Source organism: Carcharodon carcharias, chromosome 6 (assembly GCF_017639515.1).
Source record: "Carcharodon carcharias isolate sCarCar2 chromosome 6, sCarCar2.pri, whole genome shotgun sequence".
Classification (NCBI taxonomy): Eukaryota; Metazoa; Chordata; class Chondrichthyes; order Lamniformes; family Lamnidae; genus Carcharodon; species Carcharodon carcharias.
Window position 1 is genome coordinate 22182966 of NC_054472.1, and position 25650 is coordinate 22208615.

Here is a 25650-nt window from a genome sequence, read left to right on the forward strand (position 1 = left end):
ATTTTTCAAGGATTAATACCATGTGCATCTTACCTTTGTTAGGTCAGTATATTATATTCACCTTATCAACATGTCTTGTGTTAAGTGACCCACTCCGATTCTAATGGCCCTCTGGGCAGATAAATGATTCTTATAACTGCTCCCAGACCCAACAATATTTGGAGTCTCATTCTTTTTAGTCTACAATACTAGTGCTCATCTTGGAATTCAAGTTGTATTATGGCTCCAATGCAACGTCATGATGTCCAGGAGGGACTTGGGCGTACTCGTACAAGGAACAAAGTTAGCATGCAGGTACAGCAAACAATTGGGAAGACAAATTACATGCTAATCTTTATTGCAAGAGGAATAAACCACAAGAATAAGGAGTCTTGCTACAATTGTACAGAGCTTTGGTGAGATCACACCTGGAGTACTGTGTACATTTTTGATCTCCATATTTAGAAGGCAGAATGTACTTGTATTTGAGGAAGTGCAGCAAAGGTTCATTAGATTGGTCCTTGAGCTGAGACACAGGAAATTGGGCCTATATGTTCTGGTGTTTAGAGAAAAGAAAATGAGAGGTGATCTAATTGAAACAATCAAGATCCTGAAGGGGCTTTGCAAGCTGTTGGAAGTGGTTGCTTCCCCTTGATGGGGAATCTAGAGCACAAAGCACAGTCTAAAGACAAGCAGTTGATCATTTAGGGGAAAAATTTCTCTGCTCAGTGGGTTAAGAATCATTGGAAATCCTTCCCCCAAAGGGTTATAGATGTGTCATCATTGAATATATTTAAGGCTGGGGTGAACAGATTTTTGATCTCAGGGAATCAATGAATATGGGGAGCAGGCAGGAAAGTGGAACTGAAGCCCAAGATTCGCCATGGTCATAGTGATTGGTGAAACAAGCTAGACAGGCAAGGTCTTCTCCTGCTCCTATTTCCTATGTTATGTTCTTAAATACTGTAAAAAGACTGTTTGTGACTAATCAGATCACGCTTTCAGTGAGGAGAGGCATGACCCTAGAACTAAAAGCCTGTCTTTCAGCTCTAATGCTTTACTCATGTTTCCTTTTTCTCTCTTCTAGTTTAGTCATTATACATCTTTCAGATTTCCCCTTTGCCTTTAGGGCAAAGCATAATTTCTGACTTAAGTCTACACTCATCCCTTTTGTTTGTTTTCAAATTATTAACAACTTTCCACTTGAGCCCTGGCCCCACTTATTAGTTTAAAATCCTGTGGACTGCCATATTATGCTTTCTGCTAGGAACCTGGTTCCAGCCTGGTTTAGATGGAGTTCATCCCAAAAGGTACAGTTCCTTCTGGTCCCATCACTGATGCCAGTGTCCCCTGAAGGGAACCCCCTGCCCTCCCCCTACACCACTCCTACAGTCACATGTTCACTTCCCTAATCTGCTTACCCTGTGCCAATTTGCACATAGCTCAGGGAATAATCCAGAGGTGCTCTTGAGGCACTGTTCTTTAATTTAGCTCCTTGTTCCTGTACTCTCCAAACAGGGTCTCTTACCCACTCTTCCCAATGTTGTTGGTCCCAACGTAGATCATCACAACTGGATCCTCCCCTTCCCTCTCCAATAGCTTCTGAGATCACTGAGATCTCCCTCACCCTGACATCATACAGGCAACAAACCATCCAGTGCTTTCAATCTTGCTTACAAAGGGTGTGATCTATCCACTTAACTGTTGAATTCCCTATAACTACCCGAACAGACATCCTGTCCTCCTCCCCACTACTCACTTTGGATATCCTCCTATGCCAAGATGCCATGGTCTGCATTCTGGCTATCCTTCCAACTGACTGTCTGTATCCTCACAAGTAGCAAGGGCACTGTGCCTCCTGGATAAGACCTATTTCTGCAGTTCCTCATCTCACTTGGGTTCCTCTTACTGCGTCCACTATAAGCCACACTGATCCTATAATTTACCTCCCGCTGAGGTGTGCCTGACGTTAGCAGCAAATTGTCCAGAAAACTGCTCCCCCTCCCTTGTGTCCGAGTGTCTCAAGCTCACTTCAGTTCAATGATTTGAGACAGAGATTCAAAATGGAAACATCTACTGCACAGGTTTTGCTCAAGATAGTCTCTCTGTTCACAAATACCCATATATAACAGCCAAAACAACCTGCTCTGACATCTCATTTTTAGTTTGTTCCAAGTTTCGTTTTCTTCACACTAACCTGCACTAAGCAGCGGACAAAGATTTTTTAAAAACTTATTGCCTTAAGCTTCCACTACAAATACTGGAGATGAAAATAAAAAGCAGCACCACCTTTACCTTCTACACCTAATTCCAGCTTTAGCACACTTGACAGCCACTCTGAGACCCACTAGAATCTGATTTAGTCTGGTAAAATGGTGGCCCTGCAGAGAATTAGCAGACCAGCTGAAGAATTGTCCAAGGCTCGTTTGACAGCTGTATTTCCCTCCCAGTGCCAGTGCACCAATGCAGAGGTTGTAGACTCTTAACATTTGCCACATCATTCTGCACAGGGTTTTTAACTGACTTAAGCAGTGCGAGGTGGTCCGAGCAAAGGAACACAGGAGCAAGAGTAGGCCATTTAGCTCTTCCAGCCTGCTCCACCATTCAATAGGATAATAGCTGATCTGGTTGTGGTCTCAACCCCACTTTCCAGTCTGCCTCCCATGGCCCTCAACTTGCTTGTCAAACAAAAGTCTGTCTAATTCTGCCTTGAATAAATTCAGTGATCCAGCCTCCACTGCTCTCGAGAAGAGAATTTGACATTCAAATGATCCTCAGAAAAAAATTCTCCTCACCTCCATTTTAAAAGGGAAACTTCTAACCCTTAAAACTGTCTCTCCTAATTCTAGTCTCCCCACACAAGTGGAAACATCCTCCCAGTATCTACCCTATTAAGTACCCTCAGGATCGTGCATGTTTCATTAATATCACCTCTTATTCTTCTGCACTCCAATGGGTATACACCCAACTTGTTCAACCTTTCTTCATAAGATAAGCCCCTCATCCCAGGGATGAGGGATGAACCTTCTCTGAACTGTCCTCAGTGGTTATGTGGTAGCAAGATGCAATCCAAGCCCTGATGGTGCTGAGTGGTTACTCGTATCTACCTGTAAAGCCAATCCTGCCTTGGCCTCCTTGGTTGAATTCTAATTTGATATCAAGGGTAGTTACATATCTGGAGACGACAGTACTCCAGAAACCAATCTCCGAGCAGGTTATTGGCAAGTAGATGTTGCTTCATAGTTAACGATTACTGCTTCCATCATTTTCATGATGAGGGACTGGCCTGGTTAGAATGTTCCTACTTTTTGTGGATAAAGTGTACCTGGATAATTTTTCACAATAGGCCCCAGCTATACCTGTCTCTTTATGGGGTATGTGGAACATTCCTTGTTCCAGTCCTACTCCGGCCCCCTTCCACAACTCTTCCTCCGGTACATCGATGATTACTTCAGTGCTGTTTCATGCTCTCGTCGGGACTTGGAAAAATTTATTAATTTTGCTTCCAATCTCCACCCCTCCATCATTTTCACGTGGTCCATCTCCGACACTTCCCTTCCTTAACCTCTCTGTCTCAATCTCTGGTGATAGACTGTCAACCAATATCCATTACAAACCCACCGACTCCCACAGCTATCTCGACTACAGCTCCTCACACCCCGCTTCCTGTAAGGACTCCATCCCATTCTCTCAGTTCCTTCGCCTCCGTCGCATCTATTCCGATGATGCTACCTTCAAAAACACAGTTCCTCTGACATGTTCTCCTTCTTCCTTAACCGAGGTTTTCCACCCACGGTTGTTGACAGGACCCTCAACCGTGTCCGGCCCATCTCCCGCGCATCCGCCCTCACGCCTTCTTCTCCCTCCCAGAAACATGATAGGGTCCCCCTTGTCCTCACTTATCACCCCACCAGCCTCCGCATTCAAAGGATCATCCTCCGCCATTTCCTCCAACTCCAGCATGATGCCACCACCAAACACATCTTCCCTTCACCCCCCTTATCGGCATTCCGTAAGGATCGTTCCCTCCGGGACACTCTGGTCCACTCCTCCATCATCCCCTACTCCTCAACCCCCACCTATGGCACCACCCCATGGCCACCCAAAAAGATGTAACACCTGCCCCTTCACTTCCTCTCTCCTCACCGTCCAAGGGTCCAAACACTCCCTTCAAGTGAAGCAGCATTTCACTTGCATTTCCCCCAACTTAGTCTACTGCATTCGTTGCTCCCAATGTGGTCTCTTCTACATTGGAGAGACCAAACGTAAACTGGGCGACCGCTTTGCAGAACACCTGCGGTCTGTCCACAAGAATGACCCAAACCTCCCTGTCGCTTGCCATTTTAACACTCCACCCTGCTCTCTTGCCCACATGTCTGTCCTTGGCTTGCTGCATTGTTCCAGTGAAGCCCAACGCAAACTGGAGGAACAGCACCTCATCTTCCAAATGGCACTTTACAGCCTTCCGGACTGAATATTGAATTCAACAACTTTAGGTCTTGAGCTCCCTCCTCCATCCCCACCCCCTTTCTGTTTCTTCCCCCTTCCTTTTGTTTTTTCCAATAAATTATACAGATTTTTCTTTTCCCACCTATTTCCATTATTTTTAAATATTTTTAAATCTTTTATGCTCCCCCCCCGCCACCCCCACTACAGCTATACCTTAAGTGCCCTACCATCCATTCTTAATTAGCACATTTGTTTAGATAATATCACCAACTTCAACACCTATGTGTTTTGTTCAGTTGTCTGTGACTCTTTTGATGATCTATCACTGCTTGTACACACACACACACACCTTATATTTCACCCCTTCCTTGGATTCACCTAATTCTGTTGAAGGGTCACGAGGTCTCGAAACATCAACTCTTTTCTTCTCCGCCGATGCTGCCAGACCTGCTGAGTTTTTCCAGGTAATTCTGTTTTAATTTTTCACAATGTCAGTTAGATTTCAGAGTTGTAGCTATAGTAGCATAGCTTGGCTAAGTGACCCGCCATTCATGTGCCCATAGTTTTTGCTGTGTACTGAGCTGCTTAATGAAGTGAATAGTTAACCGAATTGATTGCACTTTGGCACTGGTGACAATGAGAACCTCAGGTGGAAGTTAAACAGGATGATCCACTTGGCGCTTTTGGCTTAAGCTGCCTACAAACTCTTTAGCTTGAAACACAATGGGCTCTGCCATTGCCAAGAATGGAGATATTCATGAGTGTTCAAGCTCTATTAAATTGTTCGAGTGTCCCCTGCTATCAAGTGGATGTGTTAAAACTACAGAGCTTTACTCTAATCTATAGATTGTAAAATCTCTCAGCTATCTATAATCTAATGATTTCAACCAAAATTAAAATTGGCTGAATTTCAACACACTGCCAGTTTACTGCCTAACAAGGACTGGTGGTTATTCTTACCAACGCAACTGAAAAAACAAACCTGCAACAGTTAAACCAGTTTGCAGTGACCCTTTAGTCTAAATGAATTTGCAGTGTACTTTTCAAAAGCAGCCCAAATACTTTCCTCTCAAATTTTAAATCTATTCTCACACCGAGGTATAATATTATTATGGCACCACAGATTGAAGAGACTTCCAAAAATAAAACAACAGCTAAGGTAGGATTGAGAGGGAGAGAGAGAGCGAGAGAGAGAAATGGTGAAAACAATGCAGCAATTGTATTACCGAAATTGAATTTTTACTGCATGGTTTAATGGGCAATAATTTTGCCATTATTTATGGTAAAAGTCAAGGTGGGCAAGATGAAGTGTTGGATTTTTTGGGAAATACATGCATTGAAGAATATGCCATATATAGAAAAATGCTTCATCTTTCTCACAGAAATCCACAGTTAAATACCTGCATCAGAATTTCTGGTGTTTAAAAAAATCAAATTAAGATATTAATTTTAAATCATGAATTAATGATTTTCCTTAATCAATAATAATTACTTCATCTCATCTGAACTGGCAGGTCAACATGAAAAAAAAGGCAAGAAAAGAGACAGTAAGAAACAATTTGTATTACCTTTCACAAATCTCAGCCACCCCAAAGTACTTTACCACCAATTAAGAACCTTTTAAGATAAAAGCAAAATACTGCTAATGCTGGAAATCTAGAAAAAAAACAAAAATACCTGGAAAAACTCAGCAAGTCTGACAGCATCTGTAGAGAGGGACACAGTTGACGTTTCGAGTCCGTATGACCCTTCATCAGAACTAAGACATATAGAAATGAGATTCGGGAACCCTGTCAGAGAGAAGAGCAATACTTCAAGGTAGACATTCCTTGAAGAGACGTGGCAGTCAATTAAACACTAAGATAAAAGCAAAATGCTAAGTATGGTCACGATTGTAATTGTTGGGAAACACTAACCAGCTTCAACAGAGCAAGGTCCGCAAACAGTGATGAGATAATCTATTTAACTGAGTTGGCTGGAGCATAAACGTTTAGTTGGACACTGGATGCTGGGATAATTGAAATTTTCAAGACTGGGACTGATGGAATGTAATTAAAGGTAATTAAAAGACATGGAAATTAGTGAATAAACAGAGTAGAGGTACAGATCAGCAATGATCTAGGTGAATTGAGTAGCTGAATAGCCTACTCCTGTTTCTCTTCATTTAGTTTGTAAAAGCTAACTTAGGCCAACAGTTTTAAGATGGTGTGACACTGAATAGTTATCCAGCATGATAAAGGGTATTCTTTGCTTCAGACAGACCGGATTTAAGGTCTCAGATGATCAAGAAACCAAATATTATTCAAATACCTCCAAAGAACATGGCCTTGGCTAGTAATTTTTCTTAGTACTTACTGGAGCAGGATTCAACCAAGTCAACTTTAACTACCCCCATGTAGGAGTCAATCCTGCTATGACAGTACCTTCCAAAACCACAACTGCTGCCACCTAGAAGGATAAGGGCAACAGGCACATTCATGGGAACCACTTGTAAGTTCCCCTCCAAGTCATAAACCATCCTGTCTATATCACTGTTCCTTCAATGCTGCTGGGTCAAAATCCTGCACTGCACTGTGGGTGTACAATGTTCAACACCATTCACAATTTCAGATACTGAAGCAGTCCATGCCCATATGCAGCAAGCCCTGAGCAACATTTGGCTTGGACCGATAAATAACAAGTGACCTTGCCTGGCGCTTGTGTGCTGTAAATGACCATCTCCAATGTCCGGTTGACATTCAATGGCATTACCATCACTGAATCTCCCATTATCAACATCCTGGGGTTACCAGTGACCAGAAACCAAACTAGATCAGCCATATAAATATTGTAGCTACAAGAACACGTCAGAGGCTGAGAATTCTACAGCGAGTAACCCACCTGATTCCCCAAAGCTTCCCCGCCATCTACAAGGCACAAGTCAGGAGTGCATTGGAATACTCTCCACTTGCCTGAATGAGTGCAGCTCCAACAACACTCAAAAGAAGCTCAACACCATCCAAGACAAAGTAACCCACTTGATCAGCACCCCATCCACCACCTTCAACATTCACTCCCCTCCACCACCGACGCAGTGGCAGCAGCGTGCACTTTATACACAATGTACTGCAGCAACTCACCAAGGCTTCTTCAACAGCACCTTCCAAGCCTGCGACCTCTAACATCTAGAAGGACAAGAGCAGATGCATGGGAACAGCACCACCTGCAAGTTTCCCTCCAAGCCACACTCCATCCTGACTTGGAACCATATCACCGTTTCTTCACCTGTCATGGGGTCAAAATCCTCGAACTCCCTCCCCAACAGCACCGTAGGTGTACCTATGCCATATGGACTGCAGCAGTTCAAGACAGCAGCTCACCACCACCTTCTCAAGGGCAATTAGGGATGAGAAAGATTTGCTCACTTTGCCAGCGATGGTCACGTCCCATGAAAGAGGGGAAGCAAAACTCTTCAGTCAGTAACTAAATTGGTAGTGCTAATTGGTAGTTCTTATTGCAGTCACAATATCACTAAATTCATGAGTCTGCTTGAAACCAGCATTAAAGCAATTACAAAATGGCTTGTGTCCAAAGTTGAAGACAGTTGATGGGACTTGTGAACCCAAACTCCTTTCTTGCTGCTTCCAGATAGACACAGAATGCAGTTCAACTGATAATTTTGAGAGCGTTTTCTATCAGATAGATTTAACTTGCAAGAACAGAATGCTTTCAAGGAAGCAAAACTTAATTTTGATTTTTTATTGAGACACACCATTCATGCATGCAGAATTTCTCACCAGTAAATCTCATTCCTGCGCACAACAGACCCTACTGTTGAACTTGCAATAACCTTCACAATTCAGTAAATTGGGTAACACTGGAGATAATGCAAAAAAAAATGCTGAGAATATTTGTCACTAGAAAGCAACTGTCTTCCTGCAGATCTTGAAGCAAGCCAAAATCAGACAAGGACAAGCAGACCGGAAAAAATATCCAAGCAACAAGATACAAGCTTCAAATGATCAATACTGAAAGCAATACATTACAAATTAGTAAAAGAAACAAAGAAATTTTCTGCAATATAGACTAATTACATCATTTTTAAAAAGTTACTTTTTCCCCATATCTCTGCTGCTAGCAACAGCAAAAATGAAGTCCAGTTAAAATCAGGATATAAAATGGAGGGTAGGAAACACACCTTAAACATGATTACTCTATGTAAAAGAAATAGCAATTCATTTTCTTTTTCCAATTCTTGTTAGAATTTGACGTATAGAAATTACTGTAAGACGGGAACTAGTTTCTCATTTCTTTAAAATTAGAGCTCTCCTTCATTGTACTAAAAAAAAACAAGTTGACTACTCTGTGTAACAATTATACATCTGGCACACTTGTCAACTTTTCACTTCATGAATTACTACGTCCATATTTGTAATGGAATTTGTTTTTTTAAAACTTAGCAATGTGGCCTGCCTTCTCACTTGTGGCGATGAGAAGGTCTTGTGGCTCAGTAGGTAGTACTACTACCTCCGAGCCAAAGAATCCAGACACATATTCCACTCCAGGACTTGTCAACCATGGAATATGCATTCATGATGCATTTCAACAGGTTGGTAATCAGCCTGCTAATCCTTCAAATCCTCCCAACACTTTCCCACTATTCTCCAAAAGGGAAAAAAATGCAAAGATACAGAACAAAACAAACTAGTGATGATCTCCCAGCAAGTTGGCCTACAACACATTAAAACTCTTATTAAAATTCAAAGCACCTCATATTCAAACATACCCACTGACTCATGGGTGATGCTCGCTTGTGACCAAACAACACGGAGACAAACTTAGGAGGGCACCAAACACAGGAGACTACATCGGGAACATGCAGAGATGAAGTCAAAGCATTGGAAGGAGCACACTGAACTCCAAACAACGCACCTAGCCAATCCTTCAAGCATGACTATGCACACTTACACATTAAAAAGGGAGGTGGAGAGGAATCAGCGAATTGTAGACCAATCAGTCTGACATTGGTGGTGGGGAAAATTCTGGAGTCCATTATAAAAGATTTAATAGCTGAGCACATGGAAAGCAGTGGCAGAATCGGACAGAGTCAGCAGGGATTTACAAAAGGGAAATCATGCTTGACAAATCTACTGGAATTTTTCGAGGTTGTAACTAGTAGAGCTAATGAGGGGGAGCCAGTGGATGTCATTTATTTGGACTTTCAGAAGGCTTTCGACAAGTCCCACATAAGAGATTGACTTGTAAAATTAAAGCGCACAGGACTGGGGGTAGTGTATTGAGATGGATAGAAAACTGGTTGGCAGACAGGAAACAAAGAGTAGGAATAAACAGGCCTTTTTCTGAATGGCAGGCAATGACTAGTGGGGTACCGCAGGGATCAGTGCTGGGACCCCAGCTATTCACAATAGGTATAAATGAGTTAGATGAGAGAACTAAATGTAATATCTCCAAATTTGTAGATGGCACAAAGCTGGATGAGAGGGTGAGCTGTGAGGAGGATGCAGAGATGCTTCAGTGTGATTTGGACAAGCTGAGTAAGTAGGCAAATGCATGGCAGATGCAGCACAATGTGGATAAATGTGAGGTTATCCACTTTGGTAGCAAAAACAGAAAGGCAGATTATCTGAATGGCTATAAATTGAGAGAGGGGAATATGCAACAAGATCTGCCCTCGGACACCAGTCGCTGAAGGTAAGCATGCAGGTGCAGCAGGCGGTAAAGAAGGCAAATGGTGTGTTGGCCTTTATAGCCAGAGGATTTGAGTACAGGAACAGGGGTGTCTTGCTGCAATTGCACAGGGCCTTGGTGAGACCACACCTTGAATATTGTGTGCAGTTTTGTTCTCTTTTACCTGAGGAAGGATGTACTTGCTATAGACGGAGTGCAGCGAAGGTTTACCAGACTGATTCCTGGGATGGCGGGACTGATATATGAGGAGAGATTGAGTCGATTAGGATTATATTCGCTGGAGTTCAGAAGAACGAGGGGGGGATCTCATAGAAACCTATAAAATTCTAACAGGACTAGGAAGGATGTTCCCGACGGTGGGGGAGTCCAGAACCAGGGGTCACAGTCTGACGATACAGGGTAGACCATTTAGGACTGAGATGAAGAGAAATTTTTTCACCCAGAGAGTGGTGAGCCTGTGGAATTCACTACCACAGAAAGTAGTTGAGGCCAAAACATTGTACATTTTCAAGGAGTTGGATATAGCCTTGGGGCGAAAGGGATCAAAGGATATGGGGAGAAAGCAGGAGCAGGCTATTGAGTTGGATGATCAGCTATGATTGTAATGAATGGTGGAGCAGGCTCGAAGAGCTAAATGGCCTACTCCTGCTCCTATTTTATATGTTTCTATGTTACACCACCTGCCTTGCATGTGGCAGAGTCTGCAGGTTATGCATTGGACTTAGCCATTCCAGGACCCATCAAACCAGAGTGAAAGCAGTCATCCTCGTCCTGCTGGACTGCCTCAGAAGAAAAACTCCTATAGTCTAAGCAATGTTACTTATCAGATTCCCAAAAGGTATAAAGTTTTTACATGTTAGCATTAATGCTTAAAAAAGGTGGCAGGGCAAGTTGATAAGGTGGTTAAAAATGCATATGGGTTACTTAGGTTTATACATGGAGAAATAGAATGTAAGAGTAGTGAGATTGTGCTAGAACTTCATTAATCATTGGTTGGGCCTTAGCTGTGGATAATTCTGGTCCCCATCCTTCAGGAAACATGTAAAGCCCTCAAAGAATGCAGAGGAGAGTTACCAGGATATTACCATGGATGACAGACTTCAGTTGAAGAGAGATTGGAAAAGTTAGGATTTTCTCCTTGGAACACTGAAGATTAAGAGGTGACTTACCAGAGATTTAAGATGAGGGGTTCTGATACATTTAAAATATTACCCCAAATTTTTGAGTTAATGGATTATATGCTCATTTTTTGCACCTTGTGTTTCTGGGAAGGTTTTTATATAAAGGGATAAACAACTTGACAAACTGCAAGAAAACAACGAATTCTCTCCAGGTCATTGTGATCCCAACCAATTATGTTTGATGGAAAAATATTTATTTCAAAAAATTATGCTTCAAGTGCTCTGTAGCCATAATTGAAGAGGTTAGTAGCAGACTTCATGGGACATTGACAGACTCGTGAAACGGAGGATGCTGTGGTTAACCATGTCAATGGCTGGACATAGATTGAGAAGGAAGGCTGGATAGAGCACCACAACCACATAGGAGCATGGTCACAGCCACATAAGATGTCATTTATAGTTTGCAGATTTGGGTTGTTTCAGTGCTGTGGCAATAGCAAAAACTGATTCAAGTGTTTTAAACATAGGAGTTGCAGGAAAGTTAGGAACATATTTAGGAGGAGACAACACATTCAAGGGCTTTTAGAACATTCAGCACTGCATAGTAATAAGCTCCTGATGTGCAACACCACCAGATGAGCTATTTCCTTTTATGGGTCTAATTAATTTCTGCTTTCTTCAAATACTTCTCAATAAAATTACTATCAGCACTTAAACAATCTGCAGTGCTTTAAATAGTCCGTTGTGTTTGCAGCACATAAGTGGTTTCAACAAAAACAAACATTTAAGTAATTTAATTTGTTTGCTGTTATTTTATCTCCACATCATGAATTGCAAGAAGGCTGTTAGCTTTTTTTTACCTAAAATTCATTTTGAACGTTACAACAGTGACAACACTTCAAAACCATTTCGAAACATCCAAAAAAAATCCCTAAACATGTTGTTACAGCCCCACCTGATAACTGGACAAATCAGGTCCCAGAGCAAAACCTGGCTTGATAGATCCTAACTTTTTTTTAAAAGAAACATGGAGGAAAGTTACTGAACAAATTCACAGGAGCCTGGAGAACATTTAACAGAATAAAAATCACTCCAGGCAAAAAAAGGTTAGAAAGATCTCAATACAAACATTCAATTTCCCAATATTCCTTTATCCCAGCAATACCTTTACTGACACATGCAAATTAAGATAAAACAAAACAATTTACAATATCTATCTTATACTAACCTCTTCAATGATGGCTACAGAGTACTTGATAATTTTTTGAAATAAATATTTTTCCATCAAACACAATTGGTTGGATCGCAATGACCTGGAGAGAATTCACTGTTTTCTTGCAGTTTGTCAAGTTGTTTATTCCTTTATATAAAAACCTTCCCAAAAACACAAGGTACAAAAAATGAGCATATAATCCATTAACTCAAAAATTTGGGGTAATATTTTAAATGTATCAAAACCCCTCATCTTAATATTTAGGGTAAGTATAAGGTACATGTCGATTAACAAGCAAAATGTGTTCAGACACACCACACTCAAGTAAATGACATCTGCTTTGGTCGCATCTTACATGGATTTCTCAACAACCCACCCAGATGTTTGTCATATTGTGAGCCAACCAGTCTCACAGAAACTGTCTCTCTCATGAGGATTTCCAATCTCCACAATTGAAGAAATTGTCTTGGAATTCTCCAACTCTCTCCCACTCGGACAGTTTCAACCAGGATCCATATCTGGGATTTCAATCTCGTCTTCAAAGACTCCTTTCCCTGGATCTCCGAGTACACTCAAGCTTCATCTTTCAACCACACTTTCAGATCTTTGGCCGTGCCCAGCAGAACACCACTGCTCACTATCATACACGCAGTTACAGGCAGTGAGAGCATTCTCCATTGTCCTGCAGCATGGAATCACCAACTTTAGGTCACCCTCTCAGGTCTTCTGGCCTTCTCTCGAACACACTTTACTTCAAGTCTGCTCTCTGCACTTCTGCCTTTAATTTGGAGCCTATTTATCTGCTCCTTACTTTTAACTTTACTTAATTCTCATCTAAATCCTTAATTACAAATCCCTGTCTTTGTCCCTGCTTGGGGCTTTCTTCTGCGACCTTGTTCGGCCCCACTCCCTGGTTTGGGACCTTCTCCCTGCCCCTCTTCCTGGGATATCCCACTGGAATGATGTTCAGGTCATCTGACCTTTTTTTGTGCCATTTCACATCTTGACTTCTTTTCTTTCTGCACGAGTGCACAGGGCTGATTCCTGGTCTAAAGAACGGAAAAAACCACCAACTGCGCATATGCGGCCACTTTCCTGCCAGCTCACCGCATAAGAGATCAGAGATCCCAACTTCCAAATTCAGATTAAAGTCTTTCAGTTTCATTACAATATGTACAACAAATAGTATTAACATTGACAGAAAGAAACATGAAACATGCAAGCCATGTGTGAAAGAATCGAATATCTGGTTGAGATCACAATGCCATACTACTGTTACTATTCTCTTTATCATACGTGCAGTCTAAAGGCAGTGTGAGCATTCTCCTATTACAGCAATATACTCCAACTACTTACAACAGTGACTATCATTGAAGTTCACTATGGCAGAACCAAATTTCTCATTAAGTTATGTGAACATCGCAAAGCCATGAAAGCAATGATTACAAACTTTATTTTTTTTTTACATTTGTGGCACAACTACACAAGCCCAGATATACAGTGCATGTGAAATGCCAAGAATGAAGGACTGGCGAATACTCAAATTCCAAATGTGTTGGCAGCTCACAGTCAAGTGTATTTCTGGTGGCATTCCATGCATAGGAACACAAGTAGGCCATTCAGCCCTCTCACCTTTCCCAACATTTAATTATAATCAGAGCTGTCTCAACTATCTACCTGCCTTGGTTTTTTCAAAAGATGGAATACGTTAGAGGCAAGGGATAGACAAAGGTGAAGGTGAAAGTGGATAGTCTTTGTGATGAAGGGGGTGTGGGGTAAAAAGCTCAGTTTAACTGAGGTTGAGAACAACTTGGTTGAACATGAGACAGAGTCCAGGGAAAGGTAGGGGTCTGAAGTTGGAGATAGGGAATTTATGATGGGATCAGAAGATGAGAGCTACATTGCCCCAATACTTAACCGCAAAAAGTTATGACTCATCCAATACAGAATGGCAGGCAAATAACCAATTGGCAATAATGCAACTATAGGTCATCAATTGTTTAGCAGACCAATTCGAATTGATATGGTTTCAACAATCCTCAATTATTTTAATACATGGTTCAGTGACCAATGGAAAAAATAGGCTTCAAAATAGCATACTGCTACTGACCTACAAAAAGCTCAATTTGCACAAATAATTCATCGCACCAAACCTTTGGATGTGGAACTTTTTAATTTTCATGGGATGTGGGCATTGCTGGCTAGGCCAGCATTTATTGCCCATCCTTAATTGCCCTTGAGGTGGTGGTGAGCCACCTTCTTGAACTGCTGCAGTCCATGTGGCGTAGGTACATCCACAGTGCTGTTAAGGAGGGAGTTCCAGAATTTTGACCTAGCCACAGTGAAGGAACAGCAGTATTGTACTAAGTCAGGATAGTGTGTTGCATGGAGGGGAACTTGCATGTGGTGGTGTTCCCATATATCTGCTGCCCTTGTCCTTCTAGGTGGTTGAGGCTGTCAGTTTGGAAGGTGCTGTCGAATGACCTTTGGCGAGTTGCTGCAGAGTATCTTGTGGATGATATACACTGCTGCCACTGTACATCGATGGTGGAGGGAGTGAATGTTGATGGTGGTGGATGGAGTGCCAATCAAGCAGGCTTTGTCCTGGATGGTGTCCAGCTTCTTGAGTGTTGCTGCATCTGCACTCATGCAAATGGAGAGTGTTCCAACACACTTCTGATTTGTGCCTTGTAGATGGTGCACAGGTATTGGGGAGTCAGGAAGCGAGTACTCGCTGCAGAATTCCCAGCTTCTGATCTGCTCTTCCAGCAACAGTATTTATATGGCTCGTCCAGTTCAGTTTCTGGCCAATGGCAACCCCCGGAGGTTAAATGTGAGGGATTCAGTGATGGTAATGCCATTGCATGTCATGGGGTGATGGTTAGATTCTCTCTTTTTGGAGATGATTATTGCCTGGCACTTGTGTGGCGCTAATGTTACTCGTCACTTGTCAGCCCAAGTCTAAATATTGTCCAGGTCTTACTGCATTTGGACATGGACTGCTTCAGTTGAAAAAGTGGAATACTGAAAATGAAGGTCAAATCTAAAATTAAAAACAAAACTATTAAAAACTATCCATTAGTGATGGTGAGTCACAGTTATATTCATGCCTGTGAAGAATTGCTAACAGACAACATTGGGGTCTGGCAGATACCAGTTGGATGATGTAGCTCATGATTATATGCTTTTCAACATAAAGGAGAATTGTTTATCCATATCACTATTCTCAGTTATTGCACTTTGAAGTCCAATGTTATTACAAGTTATTTTAAGTAACAAGAAAAGGATCATTTGAAAATCAGCACAACTTCCAGAGATTCTAAAATACACAATGAGACTGTGGTTTACCAGAGTGCACAACTTACAACCTCAAGGCTGAATGAGTTAGGCTGTCAAGCACAAAATTACCTTTCAGGAAAATATTCTATTTCAAATAAACCAGTTGTCATAAAGCAAAATCTTACATGCACCACAGATGCAAGCAAAAATGCTCTCAGTTCCCCCATAAGTGAAACTATTGTCCTTCAAAAATTGGGCTCAAGCCAGATTAGTATATCCTGAATGAAACTGTAAATATGTAGGAACATAGGAAGTGAAAAGGGTTACTTAGGCGTTCAAGCCTGTTCCATCATTCAAAGAGATCATAGCTGATCGACTCCATACACCCGCATTTAACTACATATCCCTTTGGCTAACAGAAATATCAGGTTTAAAATAAACTAAACTGTATCAGCTAGTGCTGAGTCCCAAACTTATACCATTGTCTACGCCTAGAAGAAGGGTTTAACTCTACTCCTGATTATATTTGCTTTAAAAACTTATTACATCTCTAAATTTTCCCAGGTCTGATGAAAATTTATTGACCTGAAACATCAACTCTGTTTCTCTGTCCACAAATGCTGCCTGACCTGGGTATTTCCTGCATTTTCTGTTCCTATTAAAGAAAAGTAATGAAGTGAGACAAAAAAAGTTACTTTTGGAAGTAGCTATGACACAAAGTCTTGCATATAGTATAGGAGGTAGGAGCACTGGCAATCATGATATCTAGGAGCATTGGAAGGAGCTTACCATGGTCCAAGAATGAGAGGGATCCAGTGTATTGCCTCATCCTTGGTGATTTCAATCTCCAGCTCAGCTCCCCTTGCCTCCTTCTCAACAGAGTTCACTATCTTGTCTTTCCTAAACCTCTCTCAAACATATTCATAGTCACCTGTTAACCCTGCATCTCCTGTAACCTGACTACCTTCATGCTCTCTATTTTGACTCTCTATTGTATTCCTCACAACCCACACCCCCTTTCAACTCCATGCCAGTTGCACTCAAGATACACTTAAATATGTGCCCTTTGGACTTGAGTCAAGGCAGCTGTGCCATTTCAGGGGAGCAGCCTGGTGGGAACAAGTGCTCCACAGGGGGCAAAGGTTGTAAAAGTGGGGAAACAACAGAGTAATTGAGAAAAAAAAGATAGCTGCAAAATTATGACAAACGGAGGGCCATAGGCTAGAATTACATAATGGAAAGGGGTCATGGCTGCCAAAAGAGAATTGGTAAAGTTGGTATAAATGTCCAATATCCTAAAAGCAGCCAAATTGTGGAAGCAGTTCTAGTTCTGATTTGCGATGAGGGATACAATGAAAAATTAGTTTCTTGACCTAAACAGAAATGTTAAACCTGTATTTTAATTAATTAGCTCAAAATGACAAAATATACACCGTAAGCTTAATTGTTTCTAAAGTGATCAGCTGTAAGGGTAACATCACTACTAGGCTACTAAGTAATTAGAAAAGTGCTCTCGCTTTCTTTTTAAATTCACAGTCATTTCATGGTGTTGCATTTTATTTACACCATGGCCTCAATTTTTACATATATATTGTACTTAACACTTCACCATGAACAGATTTCTGTAGTGGAAAGTAGTGGTTGAGATTTAAAAATCGATGACCGAACAGCATCTGTGCTTTTCCTTTTCCAATTGCAGCCGTTTCATTCAGCTTCTATCACTGATCAACACAGGTCAATTTCAAAAATCATGGGTCTACAGGGGATCAACATTTACACAAGTATATACAGTATAAAATTTCCTAAGGCCTGAACAAGACCATACAGTGGCTTAGTGATATTGTCACTGGACTAATAATCCAGGTTCACTCTTCAGACCCAGGTTCAAATCCTACCAAGGCAGATAATGGAACTTGATTCAATAAAGCATTTGACTTGAACCATTGTCGGTTGTCATATAAAAAAAAAAAAATCTGGATCACTAATGCCCTTTAGGGAAGGAAATTTGCCATCCTACATATGGTTCACTCTTAAATGCCCTCTGAAATGACCTAGCAAGCCACCCAGTTCTATCTGTTGGCCAGAGGCTGCAGCCGAACTGCTGACACAAGCAAAAGCAACTTTTGACCTGAAGTAACCCGAGTCCAGTCATTGACCTGAGCTGGCTGGAACCGGTCTGAAGTAGTTGAGTTTCTTGAAAAACAAAGGGAATGTGATAAGACACAAGTCCTTATTTAGGAAAGGAGTAACGAAGTAATGCTACCCAAGTCCTTGGGACAGAGCCATGAGAAGATGCCACAGACTAGGCAAGCAAGCCTAAACCAAAAGGAAAGAGACAGCACAGCTTGAAGAAATAAGATTCAGTATAAGAGTGGAGAATCTCGGGCGTGATGCCAGCGAAGACTCCGGAGAACAACCATCGTGGAAGTGGAAGAACCTACATCAGCAACATAGAGACGACGTCGAAAGAGATAGAGAACGGAACGCCGGGCCAGCATCAGCTCTCCTTTTCAGGTATTAGCTTTTATGTTCTGTGACCACTCAATGGGTGTGCATTTAGATTCTAGTTTAGTTATAAGACTGTATAACCTGCTGTAAACTGCATATCTATATCTAACCAGACATATAAGCTATATGCAAATGATCTAACAACATGAATTAAGCGAATTTAGACTTGAGAGAATTGACTCTTCTCTTCATACCAAGTCAATAACTGTTACCAGTGACCTCCAACAACATATCAAACAGCTAGAAAGTCTCAAAGGAATGAAACTGGACTGGCCACTCACTGTCGACACAGACCTAGGCACAGATGCTACCTATCAACCCTGCAAAGTCCTCCTTACTAACATCTAGTTGAAGTTCACTTGAAGTGAAGTTAATCTAGTCAAGCAACAGACTGACGGTCATACTCACGGAATTGTACCTTACAGATAATGTCCCAGACACCACCATCATGTCCCAGCATACGTGGCAGCACAGTGGCATACAATCGGGAGTCCTCAACATCGACACTCCAGGTCCCAAGAAACCTCATGGCATCAGGTCAAAGATGGGAAAGCAAACCTCCCCTTCCAGCCACCCCTCCCCCTCAGTTGATGAATCAGTACTCCATGTTGACCACTTGGAGGAAGCACTGAAGGTGGCATGGGTGCAGAATATATTCTGGGTGAGGTATTTCAATGAGTTTGGTAGACCCATTACTGTCTGAACTGGCCAAGTCCTAAAGGACATAACTGCTATACTGGGTCAGCGGCAGGTGGTGAGGGAACATCCTTGGCCTCATCCTTGCCAACCTGCCTGCCACAGATGCATCTGTCCATGACAGCACTGGTATGAGTGGCACCGCATTATACTTATGGAGATGAAGTCCTGTCTTCACATTGAGGAAACCCGCCATCATGTTGTGTAGCACTATCACCGTGCTAAATTAGATAGCTTTCAAACAGATCTAACAACTAACGACTGGGCACTCATGAGGCACTGTGGGCTGTCAGCAGCAGAATTGTACTCAATCACAATCTGTAACCTCATGGCCCAGCATATCCCCCACTCTGCCATTACCACCAAGCCAGGGAATCGACTCTGGTTCAACGAAGAATGCAGGAGAGCATGCCAGGAGTAGCACCAGACATACCTAAAAATGAGGGATCAATCTGGTGAAGCTACAACACAGGACTACCTGCATGCCAAACAATGGAAGCAACATGCAACAGAGCTAAGCAGCCCCATTACCAACGGATCAGATCTAAGTTCTACAGTCCTGCTACATTCTGTCATGAATGGTGGTGGATGATTAAACAAATCTCAGGAGGCAGCAGCTCCACAAATATCCCCATCCTCAATGATGGGGGAAGCCCAGCACATCTGTGCAAAACACAAGGCTGAAGGCATTTACAACAATCTTCAGCCAGAACTGCCAAGTAGATGATCCATCTTGGCCTCCTCTGGAGGTCCCCGGCTTCACAGATGCCAGGCTTCAGCCAATTTGATTCACTTCACGTGATATCAAGAAACAGCTGAAGGCTTTGGATCCTGCAAAGGCTACAGGCCCTGAATATTCCAGCAATGGAACTGAGGACTTGTGCTCCAGAACTTGCCACGCCCCTAGCCAAGTTGTTCCAGTACAGCTACAACACTGATATCTACTCAGCAATGTGGAAAATTGCCCAGGTATGTCCTGCACACAAAAAGCAGGACAGATCCAACCTGGCTGATTACCGCACCAGTCCACTCTCAATCAATAAAGTGATGGAAGGGAAGGGGTCATCCACAGTGCTAGCAAGCAGCACTTGCTTAGAAATAACCTGCTCACTGATGTTCAGTTTGGGCTCTGCCAGGATCACTCAGCTCTTGACCTCATTACAGCCTTGGTTCAAACATGAACAAAAGAGCTGAACTCCCGAGGTGAGTTGATACTGACTGCCCTTGACATCAAGACAGTATTTGACCGAGTATGGCATCAAGGAGCCAGAGCAAAACTGCAGTCCTGCCAATGGGAATCGGAGAAAACCCTCAGTTGGAATCATGCCTAGCACAAAGGAAAATGGTTGTGGTTGTTGGGAGGTCAATCGTCTTAGTTTATGGACATCACTGCAAGAATTCCTCAGGGTAGTGCCCTCAGCCCAAACATCTTCAGCTGTTTCAATGACCTTCCCACCATCAGGTCTGAAGCAGATATGTTCACTGATGATTGCAGAATGTTCAGCACCATTCGCAGCCCCTCATATACTGAAACAGTCCACATCTAAATGCAGCAAGAACTGGACAATATCCAGGCTTGAGCTGACAAGTGGCAAGTAACTTTCACACCACACAAGTGTCAGGCAATGGCCATCTCCAACAAGAGAGAATCTAACCATCGCCCCTTGACATTCAATGGCATTACCATCGCTGAATCCCCCACTATCAACATCCTGGGGGTTACCATTGACCAGAAACTGAACTAGCTATATAAATACTGTGGCCACAAGAGCAGGTCAGAAGCTAGGAATCATGTGACAAGTAACTCACCTCCGGACTTCCCAAAGCCTATCCACCATCCAAAAGTCAAAAGTGTGATGAATACTCTCCACTTGCCTGGATGAGTGTAGCTCCAACAACACTCAAACTGGACATCATCTAGGACAAAGCAGCCCGCTTAATTGCCACCCCAAGCACAAACATTCATTCCCTCCACCACTGACGCACAGTGGCAGTGTGTACCATTTATAAGATGCACAGCAAGAACTCATGAAGACTTCTTTGACAGCACTTTGGTCAGTAGCGGGGCTTCTGAACCACTCTGGCTGTTAGACAATTAAATTCCCACCATCAGTTCTTCTAAATGGCGTTCAACATGGAGGAGTACTGAATCAGCTTTTTGGGGGGGGGGGGGGGGAGGAGGAGGAGGAGAGACTTAGTAGGTGGTAATCAGGAGGTTACCATGCCCATGTTTGACCTGATACCATATCTTCATGGGGTCTGGAGTCAATGTTGAGAACTCCCAGGACAACTCCCTCACAATTGTATACCACTGTGACGCCACCTCTAGTGGCTCTGTCCTGCTAGTGGAAATACAGAACATAGGCAAGGGTGACAATGGAGGAGTCTGGGTCACTGGTTGTAAGGTATGACAGTGTCAGGTTGTTGCTTAACTAGTCTGTGGGACAGTTCTCCTAATTTTGACACCAGCTCCAGATATTTGTAAGGAAGATTTTGTGGGGTCCACAGGACTGAGCTTGTTGTTGCAGTTCCTGATGCTTCAGGCAATGCCAAGTGGCCTGAACGGTTTCATTCCTTTGACTTTGTAGGGTTTGGTACAACCGAGTGGCTTGCTAGGCCATTTCAGAAGACAGTTAAGAGTCAACCACACTGCAGTACTTGAAGTCACGTGTATGCCAGACAGGTAAGAACAGTTTTCCTTCCCTGTAAGACATTAATGAACCAGAGGGTATTTACAACGATGATGATTTTGTGGTCACCATTGTGGGACTAGCAATTCCAGGTTTATTAATTGAATTTAAATTACAATAGCTGTCATGGTGGAATCTGAACCCATGTCACATCATCATTGGCCTGGCTGAACCTCTAGATTACAAGTCCAGTGACATTAGCACAATGTCACCATCTTCCCTATTAAACATGCCACTAAATAACATTGGATCTATTTAAATTTTACATTGACAACACTGTCAGCATAACACCTAACAAATATACTCCATAGTATAAGTAAAATAGGGCAATCGTGCTGACATGGTATCTTGTGGAATGGAGGAATCCAGTTACTCTTCCCCACTAGCACTCCTCATCTCAGCCTAGTTAATCACCAAATATAGAGATAAGATGCTTTCTTCCAAAGGTAAAATAATCAGAGAAGCATGCCCACCTTATACCATGCATTCAACACCCAGTTAAAAAACTGAACTATCCAAAAAGCTGAGTGGCTAGCTGCCATCCTCAAATGAAGGAATGATGCATGACACAGTAAGGTACACAAGATCAATTTGTTCTAAAAAATTCCAAATAAAGGCTTTGGAACTAGCTCCCAAATTATCTTATAGAAATCTGTAAATCGAATTTATTGAGCAAAGGTGTGGCCTAAAGGGCCTGCTGCCACCTCAACTTTGCACCAATAACAACTTTCAAAAAGCTCAGAGTTGGAAGAAAAGCCAACAAGAGAAAACCAACTGTTAAAAACTTGACTCATCGTCGTTGATGAAGATTGTAAGGCAACCAGAACACCGCCAGCATTAAAGCGACATGAATGGCAGTAAAACTCGAAATAAAGTAAACAGGGAATGAACAAACAGGGAGGAAAAAGTGATTTTTAAATTATTGCATAGCATGACTTTTGTCTAGCAGTGACAGAAAATCCAATTGATGCTACAAAATTAACCAGCAACAAGTGGAATGTGTGGAAATATTGATGTTACCGCAAAACATCAGAATAATAAAATTCACTCGCCAAGATATCACCACAACATGGTATATAAATAAATCTGACTACCAAAATGAGCCAAAACAACACAGGAGGGCGAAAAGTAAATTGTGATCCTTTTGCTGATATGTGTATACACAAAAAAAATCATGACATGCTCCAAGTTTCTCAGCTCATCACTAAACCGCATCGACTCATGCAATATACCACATCACACGGCAAAATTTTAAAAAGAAATGGAAATGTGGGGAAGGGAGAGGGAGTGAGGAGGGAGAATAAGAGGAACCGGGGGGGTGGGGGGAATAAGAAGAATGAGAGTCGGGGGGGGCGGAAATAAGAAGAATGAGAGTCGGGGGGGGGGGGCGGAAATAAGAAGAATGAGAGTCGGGGGGGGGGGGCGGAAATAAGAAGAATGAGAGTCGGGGGGGGGGGGCGGAAATAAGAAGAATGAGAGTCGGGGGGGGGGGGGCGGAAATAAGAAGAATGAGAGTCGGGGGGGGGGCGGAAATAAGAAGAATGAGAGTCGGGGGGGGGGCGGAAATAAGAAGAATGAGAGTCGGGGGGGGGCGGAAATAAGAAGAATGAGAGTCGGAGGGGGGGAAATAAGAAGAATGAGAGTCGGGGGGGGGGGGGAAATAAGAGGAATAAGAGTGGGGTGGGGAAATAAGAGGAATAAGAGTGGGGGGGGGGAAATAAGAGGAATAAGAGTGGGGGGGGGAAATAAGAGGAATAAGAGTGGGGGGGGGGGAAATAAGAGGAATAAGAGTGGGGGGGGGAAATAAGAGGAATAAGAGTGGGGGGGGGGTGAAATAAGAGGAATAAGAGTGGGGGGGGGGGAAATAAGAGGAATAAGAGTGGGGGGGGGGGAAATAAGAGGAATAAGAGTGGGGGGGGGAAATAAGAGGAAAAAGAGTGGGGGGGGGGAAATAAGAGGAATAAGAGTGGGGGGGGGGAAATAAGAGGAATAAGAGTGGGGGGGAAATAAGAGGAATAAGAGTGGGGGGGGGAAATAAGAGGAATAAGAGTGGGGGGGGGAAATAAGAGGAATAAGAGTGGGGGGGGGGAAATAAGAGGAATAAGAGTGGGGGGGGGGAAATAAGAGGAATAAGAGTGGGGGGGGGAAATAAGAGGAATAAGAGTGGGGGGGGGAAATAAGAGGAATAAGAGTGGGGGGGGGAATAAGAGGACTAAGAGTGGGGGGGGAATAAGAGGACTAAGGGGGGGGGGGGGGAATAAGAGGACTAAGGGGGGGGGGGGGAATAAGAGGACTAAAGGGGGGGGGGGGAATAAGAGGAGTAAGGGGGGGGGGAATAAGAGTACTAAGGGGGGGGGAAATAAGAGGACTAAGGGGGGGGAAATAAGAGGACTAAGGGGGGGGGAATAAGAGGACTAAGGGGGGGGGAATAAGAGGACTAAGGGGGGGGGGGAATAAGAGGACTAAGGGGGGGGGGGAATAAGAGGACTAAGGGGGGGGGGAATAAGAGGACTAAGGGGGGGGGGGGAAATAAGAGGACTAAGGGGGGGGGGGAATAAGAGGACTAAGGGGAGGGGGGAATAAGAGGACTAAGGGGGGGGGGGAATAAGAGGACTAAGGGGGGGGGGAATAAGAGGACTAAGGGGGGGGGAATAAGAGGACTAAGGGGGGGGGAATAAGAGGACTAAGGGGGGGGGGGAATAAGAGGACTAAGGGGGGGGGGGAATAAGAGGACTAGGGGGGGGGGGAATAAGAGGACTAAGGGGGGGGGAATAAGAGGACTAAGGGGGGGGGGGGAATAAGAAGACTAAGGGGGGGGGGAATAAGAGGACTAAGGGGGGGGGGGGAATAAGAGGACTAAGGGGGGGGGGAATAAGAGGACTAAGGGGGGGGGGGGAAAAAGAGGACTAAGGGGGGGGGGAATAAGAGGACTAAGGGGGGGGGGAATAAGAGGACTAAGGGGGGGGGGAATAAGAGGACTAAGGGGGGGGGGAATAAGAGGACTAAGGGGGGGGGGAATAAGAGGACTAAGGGGGGGGGGAATAAGAGGACTAAGGGGGGGGGGAATAAGAGGACTAAGGGGGGGGGGAATAAGAGGACTAAGGGGGGGGGGAAACACGACGACTAAGGGGGGGGGGAAACACGACGACTAAGGGGGGGGGGAAACACGACGACTAAGGGGGGGGGGGAAACACGACGACTAAGGGGGGGGGGGAAACACGACGACTAAGGGGGGGGGGGGAAACACGACGACTAAGGGGGGGGGGGGAAACACGACGACTAAGGGGGGGGGACCCGAGGACTAGGGGGGGGGGGGGACCCGAGGACTGGGGGGGGGGGGGGGGGGGGGGGGGGCGGCCGAGGACTAAAGGGGGGGGGGGGGGGGGGACCCGAGGACTGGGGGGGGAAACCCGAGGACTAAGGGGGGGGAAATCCGAGGAATGAGGGGGGGAAATCCGAGGAATGAGGGGGGGAAATCCGAGGAATAAGGGGGGGAAATCCGAGGAATAAGGGGGGGAAATCCGAGGAATAAGGGGGGGAAATCCGAGGAATAAGGGGGGGAAATCCGAGGAATAAGGGGGGGAAATCCGAGGAATAAGGGGGGGAAATCCGAGGAATAAGGGGGGGAAATCCGAGGAATAAGGGGGGGAAATCCGAGGAATAAGGGGGGGAAATCCGAGGAATAAGGGGGGGAAATCCGAGGAATAAGGGGGGGAAATCCGAGGAATAAGGGGGGGAAATCCGAGGAATAAGGGGGGGAAATCCGAGGAATAAGGGGGGGAAATCCGAGGAATAAGGGGGGGAAATCCGAGGAATAAGGGGGGGAAATCCGAGGAATAAGGGGGGGAAATCCGAGGAATAAGGGGGGGAAATAAGAGGAATAAGGGGGGGAAATAAGAGGAATAAGGGGGGGAAATAAGAGGAATAAGGGGGGGAAATAAGAGGAATAAGGGGGGGAAATAAGAGGAATAAGGGGGGGAAATAAGAGGAATAAGGGGGGGAAATAAGAGGAATAAGGGGGGGAAAT

General features: G+C 43.8%; 1 protein-coding gene across 2 annotated transcripts in view; it reads right to left on the reverse strand.

Annotated features, from left to right (window-relative positions):
* Positions 1-25650, reverse strand: part of LOC121278775 (arf-GAP with SH3 domain, ANK repeat and PH domain-containing protein 1-like) — a 393348-nt gene that overhangs the window by 341632 nt on the left and 26066 nt on the right. The gene's annotated exons all lie outside the window — the stretch shown is intronic.